Below are 12,702 nucleotides of genomic sequence, written 5' to 3'. Positions count from 1 at the left end.
TTCCAATCATTTAAGTGTTAGCGTTCCTCCATAATTTGAGGATCATTTTTATTTTCATCTATGATTTCGACGGCTACAAAATAGGCAAAAATCTCATTTATTTCAATTTCTATTCGATGGTAAATTGCATTTTTGGTCTAAAAGTAGATTTGTTTTCAATTTCGGTCCCATACTGTAGATGATTCGCATATAGCATCCTATATGTATTTTCTGTTCCAATTTCGGGACACAAGAGGAGCAGTTGTTAAGTTGCTAACGGTGGATGCGTTTTTCATTAGGTGGGTGCAAATTTGGAGGAAAAATGTAATAATAAATGAAAGGGACAAAGATTATTTTGGTCCATTAAGGGGTATTTCTTTTTTTACTATATGAAAAGTATGATTCAATATAAACTTCATTCATTAATTATTAAATACTTGTGATTCATGAAAACCTAAATATAAGTGATTTGTTTTTATTGAAAACAGTGTATTAATTATCGATATGTATAGATAAATAATTTCAAATTAAAGCATGCATTAAATAAAAATTACTAAACACAAGAAACTACTCCAAAAGTAGACCAAAATTACTAAGATGTAACCATGCAATTTGACCAAGATTTAAACTTCCAATTTAATTTAGAACTTCAAATACATTTCATGAGAATTTTTTTTTTCTAGTTATTATGTGCTGCACCAATAAGTTTTAGACAAATTTATCAATCTATATATATCTACATATCTATAAAATTATGAATCACCTAAAAAGTTTTTTCTTTTTTTGGTTGGACTAAATTAACCTTACAAATATTTATTTCTTAAGGATACAAATGTAAAATAATATACTTATTATTTCTTATTAACTCCTTTTTACATTACACATATACTCTTATTAATTACTTTTTACATTATTCACATTTATTCCTACTAATTACTTTTCACATTATACATATTTAATCATATAATATTTTTGTATATTATATTCATAATATATTGCATTTACTAGGTTTTCCCCTATCATATAACACCTAGAAAAAATCACAAAAATTGAAATGATTAAATGCTGAAAATTTAACTAGCATACATATAAATGAGAATTAAGTAAATCACTTAACATATCAAAATAGGTTAGATGACGAATGAAAATCAATTAAATGAATTGTCATGTAAGATAACAATTTGAAGAGTAACATACAAATGCTAAAAAAATAATGAGAATAAATTAAATCACTTATTATCTAAAGTGAATACTTCTTGTTGTAAGATAGATTAAAATGTAAATTGAGATTTGACATGTAATTACTATATATGTTATAGATTATCTCTATTATCTCTAATATAATAAAATAAAATATAAGTGTACAAGTTTTGATCTTTTCATAATGTACGACAGAAATTGTCGATCCTTGTAAAAAAATGTTAAAATATGTAAATGCTACTCTTAAACCATCACTACATATATCCCTTTTAAAAAAGAAAAAGTAGAAAAAAATGTCATAAAACCATAGATAAACACAGTCTATACAAGGTTTCCTTTATTGCAGCTAGAGTACAAGGTTAGATACATCAAAAGTAGAAAATATTTTTTTTAATATTTGTTCATTGTCAAATGCAGTTTGGTAACAAGGACCCACAATAGATAGTTTGTTTCAGAAATATCAAGAGCACTGAAATTCAATTTTGTTAGATTCGCCATTAAACTACAACAAGTTAATATGCAATTTTTGCATAACATTCAACATATACATTTAAATAGAATCAAATGTATTGCACATTATAAAGTAAAAGTGACATAAAAATGTTACTAGCAATAAGGAACATATAAGTTACCATGTAATTAAATTGAATTAAATATATTTAAATTTGGCTTAAATCTTAAAATGTTACAAATTGGCATTAAATGGTATTCATGGCAATTTGTTTTGTCACTAAGTAAATTTTATTGCATATAAATATGCCAGGAAACATTCAAAATAGGCATATGAAAAAAAAACTATAGGTAAAGTAAATTAATTTAATTAAGTTAGTCATATTTTAATTACAATATCTATAATATGATATCAAAGAAATTATTATGGATCAATTAAATAAATAAAGAAGCTTTAGGCTTCTTGATTAAGCCATTATCTTAATATACTTCATGTGGTGAGAAAATCAAAGATTATAGTTATCATCGCTATAGGGATAATATTGAAAATGATTGGTATAAAATAGTTTACCTACTACTGGAGGTAATGTAACTCATTACTTACTTCAAAAAGCAATGAAATTTTATAAAACAAGTCCACTTCGGGCGATGAAATCAAGAAATGTGTGTCTACTTCTATAGGCAATATCAATTAACATAGAACTTTTTATTTATATATGTCCACTTCAGGAGACATTCAAATGTATAAAAACATGATTATTAATATGTCATTAAATAATCAAGAATAAAAGTAACTATGATATTGTAGAGGTAAACCAATAAAGAATAAAAATAATACATAGAAAAATTAACATTCTATCTTGATTGAGCATAAATTCTTATTGATAACGTGTTATAAACTTAGAAAAAATTTTAAATTTTTCAGGCTATTACTCCTAATAGTATATAAGAAAACAATATATATGTATTCTCTCCAAATCTCTTTTCTTCTAATTCTTCCAAAAGATTTTGTACAAATGAATTACACAGTGGTATTTATAAACCACAAAAATTGTGGTTACAAACTATACTACTAACGAATTAAATTACAAAACATCATGGGGGATACAAAAGGTTATAAGAGTTAGGGTAAATTATATTTTTCCATACAAACTATGCCCGTTTTACTTTCGCCATTGAATTTTTCTTTTGTATCAACTTACCATCACAATTTTGCAAAATTTGCACTTTGCTATATATGATCGTATTTTTCTTGATTTTCTATCTGAAAAACCATTACATGTTGTGCATATGTGAAAAATATCATATTACATAACTTTTAAACATCACATGTGTACTGCATGTGATGTTTTATTTGACAAAAAATTTGGTTGAAAAATAGTTATAAATGATTAAGGGTAAAATATTGTAAAGTTGAGATGGTAAGTTGACACAAAAAAAATTTAAATGCCAATATATAAATATGCTCATAGTTCGGATGGAAAAATATAAGTAACCCTAAACATTACGAGAGAATACTAAGAAATCTACGCATTCAAATTACATGTACAATAGAAGGTAATTTCATTGAAGATAAATGACTACAATTATATCTCTCCAGCTTGTGTTGTTTTATTTAGTAGTACTTTTTTAATTTTATAACCATTTTCTAACCATTAATTTCTTAACCATTTTTTATGAAAACAAGTTATCAATTAAAAGAAGTAATTTGATAATTTTAAAGGACAAAATGCATAAAATCACCATGTGTTTTAAAAAGTCTGTAAAATAAACTCTCTTGTTATGAGAATAGGCTAAAAGCCCCCCTATGTTTTGTAAAACTCAGGTCAATCGCCCCCTCTCTGTTAAATCTAACTAATAGTGTTAATTTTTTAAAAAATAACCGTTATACCCTTACTTATTATATAATATTTCTTATATTAATGACCGTTGGATCTTTTTTGATCAAATACTAATCGTTAGATCTAATCGATTAATCTCAACCGTTAGATTTTAAAAAAATAAAAGGTTTAGATTCAACAAATTATTTAACTTATATTATATATAAATACTTTAAAATTTTAAAAATATATTATTATTATATATTTAAAAAATAAGCTAACTACCCACCCTACCCGATAGCCCCCACCCCCCACACCCCCGGCTTCCCCCATTCTCGACGCTGGAGATGATTTTATTTAAAATTATCGTATTTATGTAAATTCTTTACCAAATTGAGTGAGACCGGTCTCGTTAGAATTGTTTTAAAGAGACGAGTCTAATGGTGGTGGTTTGAGATCGAGATTCGACCGGACGGAGACGAATCGACGGAAAACATGTTCGGAGGTCGTGACTTGAGCCCACTCTCTATGATTGACGAAAATTCAAATTGAAGATATGAAAATGTTCGTCTTGAAGAGATGATTCGAATGGTACCATTGGCCATTAAAAATTCATCCGGACAGCGCTGGAAACTTATTTCTAAGTTTTCGGCGAAAAAGGGACCAAAATTGCCATTTTTCCCTTTTTTTATTTTTTAATTAATTTTAATTATATCAATTAAAATATATTTTAGTTAATTAAGAATATTTTAAATAATTATAATCATTAAATATTTTGACTAATTAGTAATAATTATAATAATAATTACTACCATTAAATATTTATTTTAATTAATTAAAAATAATAGTTAGATTTAATAATTAACAAATATAAAATTATTTGAATAAATATAATTTAATTTAATATTTTAATTTAAATTTAATATGAAAAAATATAATTTATTCTGTAAGGTGAGAAATGACAAAAGGGACACACGAAACAAGCCAAAAAGCCCTTTGTATGTTACATAGATCCATAGAGGGGTATTTTAGTCCAAAATATGATTAAATATGAACCTAAAGCGCTAAAAATGACTACCAAACGCAGTAGGCACGCGCCTTTTCCACTTTCCATTAGTTGCTAACGGAATTGGGGTTTTTTGCTGACTAAAACAAAACAGGAGGGGGATTTTAGGCCTATTCTGAAAATTGGAGGGTGTTTTTTACATACTTTCTAAAACACAGGGGGATTTTATGAATTTTGTCCAATTTTAAATTAAAAACAATCTAACTAAAAGGAACTACAAAAATTAATACAATTCAACAATACGTAATTTAGTGAATTTTAAATTAGTTATGTTAAATATAGTTTCATATTAAATAACAATATTAACTACTTATATGCTAAAATATCTTAAAACATTATTCATTAATATTGAGTACCAACTTTATAAATTCAAAATTTTAAACAATTTATGTGCATTTCATATGCATATATAGAAAATATTCATACATTACAACGGATTTATAATACTCTTTTTTTAAATAAGAAGTTGAAAATAGTTTAAAATAGTTGAACATATCGAATTATTAGTTAAAAATTCAATAAATTAATTTTTTAAAAATCTCAATGATCGAGCATCAAAATATAAAAAAAATTAATTTCAATTTGCCTTTCTTTTAACATCTTCAATAAAAGAAGAAAAGAGTAGAATGTCTATATTTGCACTGCATTATCAAATTTATTACAATCATGAATCAGTAAAGTTTAATTGTTCCTTTCTGGAAATAAAAAGAATAAAGAAAAGCTAAGGAATAAAGATGATATATGCATCTTTCTCTCTACTTCGTTATGTCTTTTAAGCTGTTTGGTTTAATTTCTTTCTTATCAAAGACCGGTCAACCGTGGCCCTTTCAGGAAGAATTTCATTGAGTGCGAATCATATTTTTATTTTTCGATATTCAAGAACTCCACTAAATACATACCTTCTCGATCCAATCAAAAGGTAATTAGTTTGGTTCATCACTTCGCGTCTAATTCTTTGAACCTCATCAAATGGAATTAGACTTGTGAACCCCATACTGATTTTGTGTGTTTTGGTGACTTAGAAATATCACACTAGATCCAATCCAATGTGCAACTGATAAGCTCCTTTTGGCCTACAAAATAGCTTTTGTGGTCTATCTCCTTCTTAGAAAAGGTTTTGAAATCTAATGGATCCAAATCGCCTATTTCTAATGCTCTTTGAGTCCATCACTCTTTCTCATCCTCAACTAGAAGACATTGTCCAACCAGACTTGTAAACTTGATTATCATTTTATTCCTTATTTCAGTATGCATAATCCAATTATAAGATAATATAAATTTTATGTTTCACCCAATAGACATGAATCCCATTTAATGTCAGATAAAAGACTTTATTGATTAAAATATATAATCAAAATTGTCCAACAATAATTGAAATCACTATTTCTATCATGCTAGGTCACATAAACACTATACTAACATGATCACCAACTAAGCCTAACTAAGTCCCAAGTCTTTACAACAACAGCCCCTCTATCGCTAAGTCTTCTTGTTTCAACTTTTTTATTCCTCATCATCACCTACAAACCATTCGCAGATTATGAATTCAGTGGTATCCAATACCATGGGTAGAATGGAGATTATGTTAATACTCAACTAAAGATTTTACCTTCATCGGAGAGGAGCTCAGGACAGTCCCTCTTCCAATAGCCCTTCACTCAGAATGCAAACATCATTCGTAATCCTTGACTGACGAACAATCTTCCTTTTTCCATTACCCCCGCCTGATAGCGTAACATGATCACTTGAAATTGTAGAAGCAGTAGAAGAAGTCTCATCACTCTTCCTCTTCCCCCCTTTACCACCTTAGCCCTTAAATTTAAAGGTCGAAGCCTTTCCCACTAGTACCGCCAGGTGCAGATTTTTAAATCGTTGCCTTGTACTGGACCAATATATTAATCAACTCATGAAGATTTTTCTCAATCCCATTCATGTTTTAGTTGATAATAAAATGATGGAAAAGGGGAGGTAGTGATTGTAAGATCACGTTCATTCTCGAAATCAGCCAGGCGGTCTTTCAGCTTTTCTACTTGGGATAGGATCATCACTCGACGCTTCAGTACGGACGATCCCTCAACTATTGTGCATCACCTTTTCCACGTGCTTCGGAGGATTTCAAGTGAATCACGTTGCTTGGTGTTAGACCCAATCCATCAACCAAATCATAGGGCAGACTACCACCGCCCCACGACTCATGAGATTGAGAAGTAGGTGTGTATTAACTTCGTTCACAATAATAGTGCAGCTTTATTTCTATCCAAACGTGCCACGACTTGTGAGACCACGTATGGGTTAAATAAACTTCCTCACTACATTATCGTGGATGAAAGACATGTAATAACAATCCTTTTTTTATTTTTATTTTGGGTCTAATATTTTAAATTGGTCCGACCAAGTGAGGGTTATTTGTTATTTATATGACCGAGACCTTATCACATTTAATATTTTTCATGCATAATATTCTAAATATTAAAAGCATTAATTAAAATGCATGACACGCGAAAATAAAAGTCTAGCACGCCACTATTGGATAGTCACAAGCCCAATAGCCTATGCGATCTACTGAACTCATAGTAGATCCATGGTCAGTCTAGGGTAGGCCGATTAACATACTATGGGCTTTGTAAGCTCTCTTTATTTCTTCATCTCCTTCGTGGGCCTCGATCTTCGGGGCTCTTCTCCATGGGCCAACCCATGGATTTCTCCATAGGCCTCCATCGTTTGAGCTAGTTCTTTCAATTGTTACAAAAAATAAAACTAAACCTCCCTAACTATTACGCTTATTACAACTAAAAAAAAACCCAAACAGAAGTTGCGGGAGTTACATAAATAGGGAGAAAATATGCCTTAAACAATTAGGCTAATAATAGAGAGATAAGAAAATAAGTGGCACGCATGCCACAACCCAACAGAAAATAAACCATCCAATGGGTTTTGTGATCATTCATGTTAATCCAATTAATAGAACAACACATTTTATTTTCAAAATAAATATGCATAAAAAATATAACACAAACCATGCATTATAATAATGATATCTAATATCATATATTAATCACATACCCAATCCAAGGGCTTCTATAATAAAAATAATGCAACTTAATTATGGAATTAAGTTTTTTGTTTTTTTTTTCTGCATTTCCTAGAATCAATTATATTTTAGATATTCCAAATTTTGAGAAAAATTCTCAAGCCCAAAATTAAATGCAAAATTAAAATATCTAAAAGCCTAGATTTAGATATGCAATTAAAACAAAAGTCATGATTCCAAAGTCGATTAAAACATGTTATCATGTAAATCCACATTATACATGTTAGATTCTAGGCCTAAACACTGAACCGGGCTCAGATAATACTTGAAGTGAATGGATCGGCCCAGGAACCGCGGTGGAAGCCCAAAAAATCGAAAATAGGGATTTAACATACAATTAAATCTTGATTAATGGGTGTACCCGTGATCTTTTCTTTGACCTTCAGTGCTAAAATAAAACAAAGAAGGCCAATAATTACGAGAAAAATAAATAAGAGGGATGAAAATACTAAATGAGATTTTTACCATTGTTGTTTTTTTTGTTCGACTACAATCGTTGATTCCTAATTCTGTATCGTTCACCGTGAGATCTCGGTCTAGAGTGCCTTCAAAGACTAACACACCACCACTAAAGGATGTGGATATTTTGTGCTAGCAAAAAAACTCCACACATGTGCAAAGAATCAATAACGTTATTGTTTAACATTTGATCCTCTGTTCCTCTTTGGATCTCTAAGATCTTAAGAGGGTTTTTGGAGAGAAAATAGGAGAGAAATTTCATGAGTATATTTTTGCAGCAGCTGCTGGTCTGCTGTGAGTATTTTAGAGGCTTTATATATGATCGAGTCACAAGATACCAAGGAGCCTTGACCTAGCAAGACTCCTTAAACCATCTAATACCTCTATGCCACACCACACCCAAGGAGGAGTTTTGACTCCTTAACTTAGCCATGGTCTAACAAAGGACTCGGGTTTGCATTTTAATGGATCTAGCTTGATTAATTAAAATTAAATCAAGCCCATGTTTAATGGACTTTAAATCAAACATAATTTAATTTATAAGTCCAATATTAAAATATACTTTAATTCAATTAAAGGATCCAAGCCTTTTATTATCTCTCTTTTAACTTATAAATCTATTTCATAAATCGGACCAAGCCCAGTAAAATTAATCCCATTAATTTTGATAGCTAACTTGAAATTCTAATTAATCCAATTAATTAAACTAAAGTCATCCATTGAATGGATTGGTCTAAATAAATGATCCAATCAGTTATTCTCTCGAAGATTTAATTTAATTCAATTAAATTAATCTGACTCTTCTAGAATTAATTCCAACCCTTTATAGTGGTAGGGTGTGACTCTTTAAGTTTACCCTCAGCTAGACTTGGGCGTGTGCGACCAACAAAATTAACTAAATGCAATTTAATTTATTATTTTGGATTATAGCATAATCGGAAATAGCTCATTACAATGTGTGGTCGTGTAGCAATGGTCCATGGTACTAGAAACTAGGTGAATAGCGGCGTGAACATGTTGGCGCCGAACCTATACAAGTACGGTCCTACTTTTAACTGTCTCTCGATCGTAGAATTGGGCATGGAATTAGGCGTCGGTTCCCATCTTTGACTAGGCAACAATGCTTAATACTCGAGATGCATTTACTCTACTGATCTGATATTAAAAACCTATCCCTGATCGACTAATCATTTTGGCTAAATACTTTTATATTTTAAACTATTTTAGAGCACTTAGGAGAACTCACTGACACATACTAACAGGGGACGAATCCTCTCTAGAAATCCACCATCCTTGCTACATACTCGGAATGCACTGGATAAGGCTTATGACGATCATGTCGCACGACACAATCACCACTCGTTGTTTGGTTGTGACATTGAAAACCCCATTCAACATCAATGGTAAACACAACCAAACCCCGTTCATGAACTCTTACCGTATAAATAAATCTAATATTATTCAATAAAGATTGAAGAATGACTAACAACCAATCTAATTGGCTTTTTGTCATTCATTCCAATAATCTCATGGCTCATTCGGAATGCAATTAATTCATGTATTTGGACATTTTGTAGTCCATGATTAATATGAAAGTAAGTAAGATGTAGTATCCATCACTTGATGATATTGATTGCATCTATTTATTTTATTTTATTTTGTTTTAGTTTTGTAATAACGCTATTGTATGCAGTAGTAAATCAGTTTCCTGAATTTTTTTACATGAATTCTTCATTATATGTCACCGAAATTAATCACACAACGTATTCCTCATTAATATTCAAGAATATATTCCTCATTAATATTCAAGAATATAGCAATGATTAATACACTTTTATAGATATCATAAATGTTAACATACGATCACAATTTGTGTTAGTCGTCTTATATTAATATATTCGCATTATACATTTATTCATAAATCTCAAATGCAATCACGAACAATTTGATTTAATTTATCCCTATGCACATCGACAAGAAATATATTTAATCCTATTTGCGACTAGTTAAAACTTGCTGATACATTTAGTACGGTTAACAAAAGAGGTAATACCTACTCAAACTAAATTAATACTCACTTCCATATGAGTATGCTCAACGAAGGTGTAAACCGTACTCAAACTAAATTAATACTTACTTTCATATGATGCTTCTACATATGTACGAACAAAATTTATTATCTCTTCTTATACCAATTAAACTAGTGTTCGAGTAGTTAGTATATATTACTAAAATTATCAAAATTATAAATTTTGTTCATACATATGTAGAAGCATCATATGGAAGTAAGTACAAATTTAGTTTGAGTACGGATTACCTCCTTCGTTGATAATACTCATATGGAAGTGAGTATTAATTTAGTTTGAATAGTGTAGAGTGGAAATCACCAAAAAATCCTATCCAACTATTACAAAAATTGGAGTACGAAACTCCTTAAGATTATTACAGGCCATATACAACTTAAATGATAATAATAAATGAAAGAAATAATGAAATAATTAAATCAACAGTATAGTGATTAACAGGCTCAGAGTATCCAGATCCAATATCTCGATAAAGGAATACAGTCACAAGGCACCGTTTCCACAATAAACCGACTCACGGTAACTCCACAAACCCAGAACCCGACCACAACTCCGATCATTCAGATCTTAGTATCACACGGCCACAAAGACGCCAACTTAATATTTCACAAAGAACTTTGGTGAATGGTGAAGTAGATATTCAACTTTATTCATGTTTTAGCCGAAAGGCAGAATCTCCTATTTAATGGGGTAAAAACTGTGGTAGAGAAGGAAAACCTTGGTAGCTTTCCTAAAACCATTAGATTGGTTTTGGAAAGTGGCCAAGGATCACGGAGAAGAGAAGGAAGAAATTCATAGAGAGGATTTGGAGAGGAGAGGAAGTAGACGGCGCAGAAAAAACAGAGAAGAGGAAAAGGGAGATTTAAGGTTACAAATATGATATAAGTAGGTAGATAGAATGGATTGGGTTACCGGGTCGGTTGTGGACTACCAAGTGGGTCAGGTAATTGGGCTGCAAGGTCGGCCTTTTAATAAGTCATTGGGCTACAAATTATAAGAAGTAGGGATACATCTTTTGTTGATCGTACTAGATGTATCGGCAAGTTTTAACTAGTTGCAAATAGGATTATATATATTTCTTGTTGATCATGCTAATCGCACGGACATGAGTTTTAAATGGTATAAATAGGATTACATACATATTTCGTTGATCAAAGCATTGAATATTCATTCTTTCATACTAATTGTACTGCCATTAATTTTAACTCAATGTATCAGTAGGACTACATAATTTTGTTTATCATACTAATTGTTCATATGCAGGAAGGTATATTTATATTTTGGTAGTAAAAGCATCACATAATGTTTGTACCCTAATTGTACGGACATTGATTTTAGACTGGATCAAGGCAATAACTTCTTTGGTTGACCATAGTAATTGCGAGTACATGATTTTTCACTTCATGGTCATAATAAATAAACGGAACATGATTCTTTACTTGGTATAAATAGGATCGCACAAGACTAGGATTATATTTCAAAATAATTCTATAAACAAAGTTTAATTTGGTAACTAGGATTAAATATTTCGTTGATGGAAGCACCATAAATGTACCTATATGATATTTATTAACTCAGATAAATGTTAAAAGAATTAATCACACATCTTATTCCTCGTTCATATTAAAGAATATAGCAATGATTAATACGCTTCTATAGATATCATAAATGTTAACATGCGATCACAATTCGTGTTAGTCGTTTTATACTAATATATTCGTATTAAACATTTATTCATCAACCTCAAATGCAATCGAGAATAATTTGATTTAATTTGTAAATTTATTCAAGAACTCCGGATATATATGTGTACATATATATCCACCTACACACCCATAGTATTTTGACTTATATTTTATTTATAACACTAATTATTTTAGTAATTTAAATTTTATTAATTTTATAATTTTGATAATTTTAGTCTTGTAAAAACTAATTTTCATAATTGGTGTAGGACAAAAAATGACACCCCCTCATAAATTACAAGACAGAAACTGTACTTCTATACCTATACAAGTAAGTAGGATTTAACATTTCAATATAACACTAACTGCACGTACACTAGTTTAATTCGTATAAGAAGAGATAATAAATTTTTTTCATACATATGTAGAAGCATCATAATGAGGAAGTATTAATTTAGTTTGAGTACGGATTACATCCTTCGTTGATCATACTCATATGGAAGTGAGTATTAATTTAGTTTGAGTAGGGATTACATCTTTTGTTGATCGTATTAAATGAATCAGCAAGTTTTAACTAGATGCAAATAGGATTATATATATTTCTTGGTGATAATGCTAATCAAACGAACATGAGTTTAAATTGGTATAAATCGGATTACATATATATTTCGCTGATCAAAGCATTGAATATTAATGCTTTCACACTGATTGTACCGCCATGAATTTTAACTCAGTATATCAGTAGGACTACAAAATTTTGTTGATTATACTAATTGTTCATATGCAGTCTGTTTCAGATCTATGTTTTCTTTGGAAATGAAACGAGCCACAATGTTCATACTAGGCTCTATTTCTCCCATGCTTCATT

Source organism: Sesamum indicum, linkage group LG5, assembly GCF_000512975.1.
Source record: "Sesamum indicum cultivar Zhongzhi No. 13 linkage group LG5, S_indicum_v1.0, whole genome shotgun sequence".
Lineage (NCBI taxonomy): Eukaryota > Viridiplantae > Streptophyta > Magnoliopsida > Lamiales > Pedaliaceae > Sesamum > Sesamum indicum.
The sequence above is the reverse complement of the archived record's forward strand: the minus strand, read 5'-3'. Positions refer to the sequence as shown.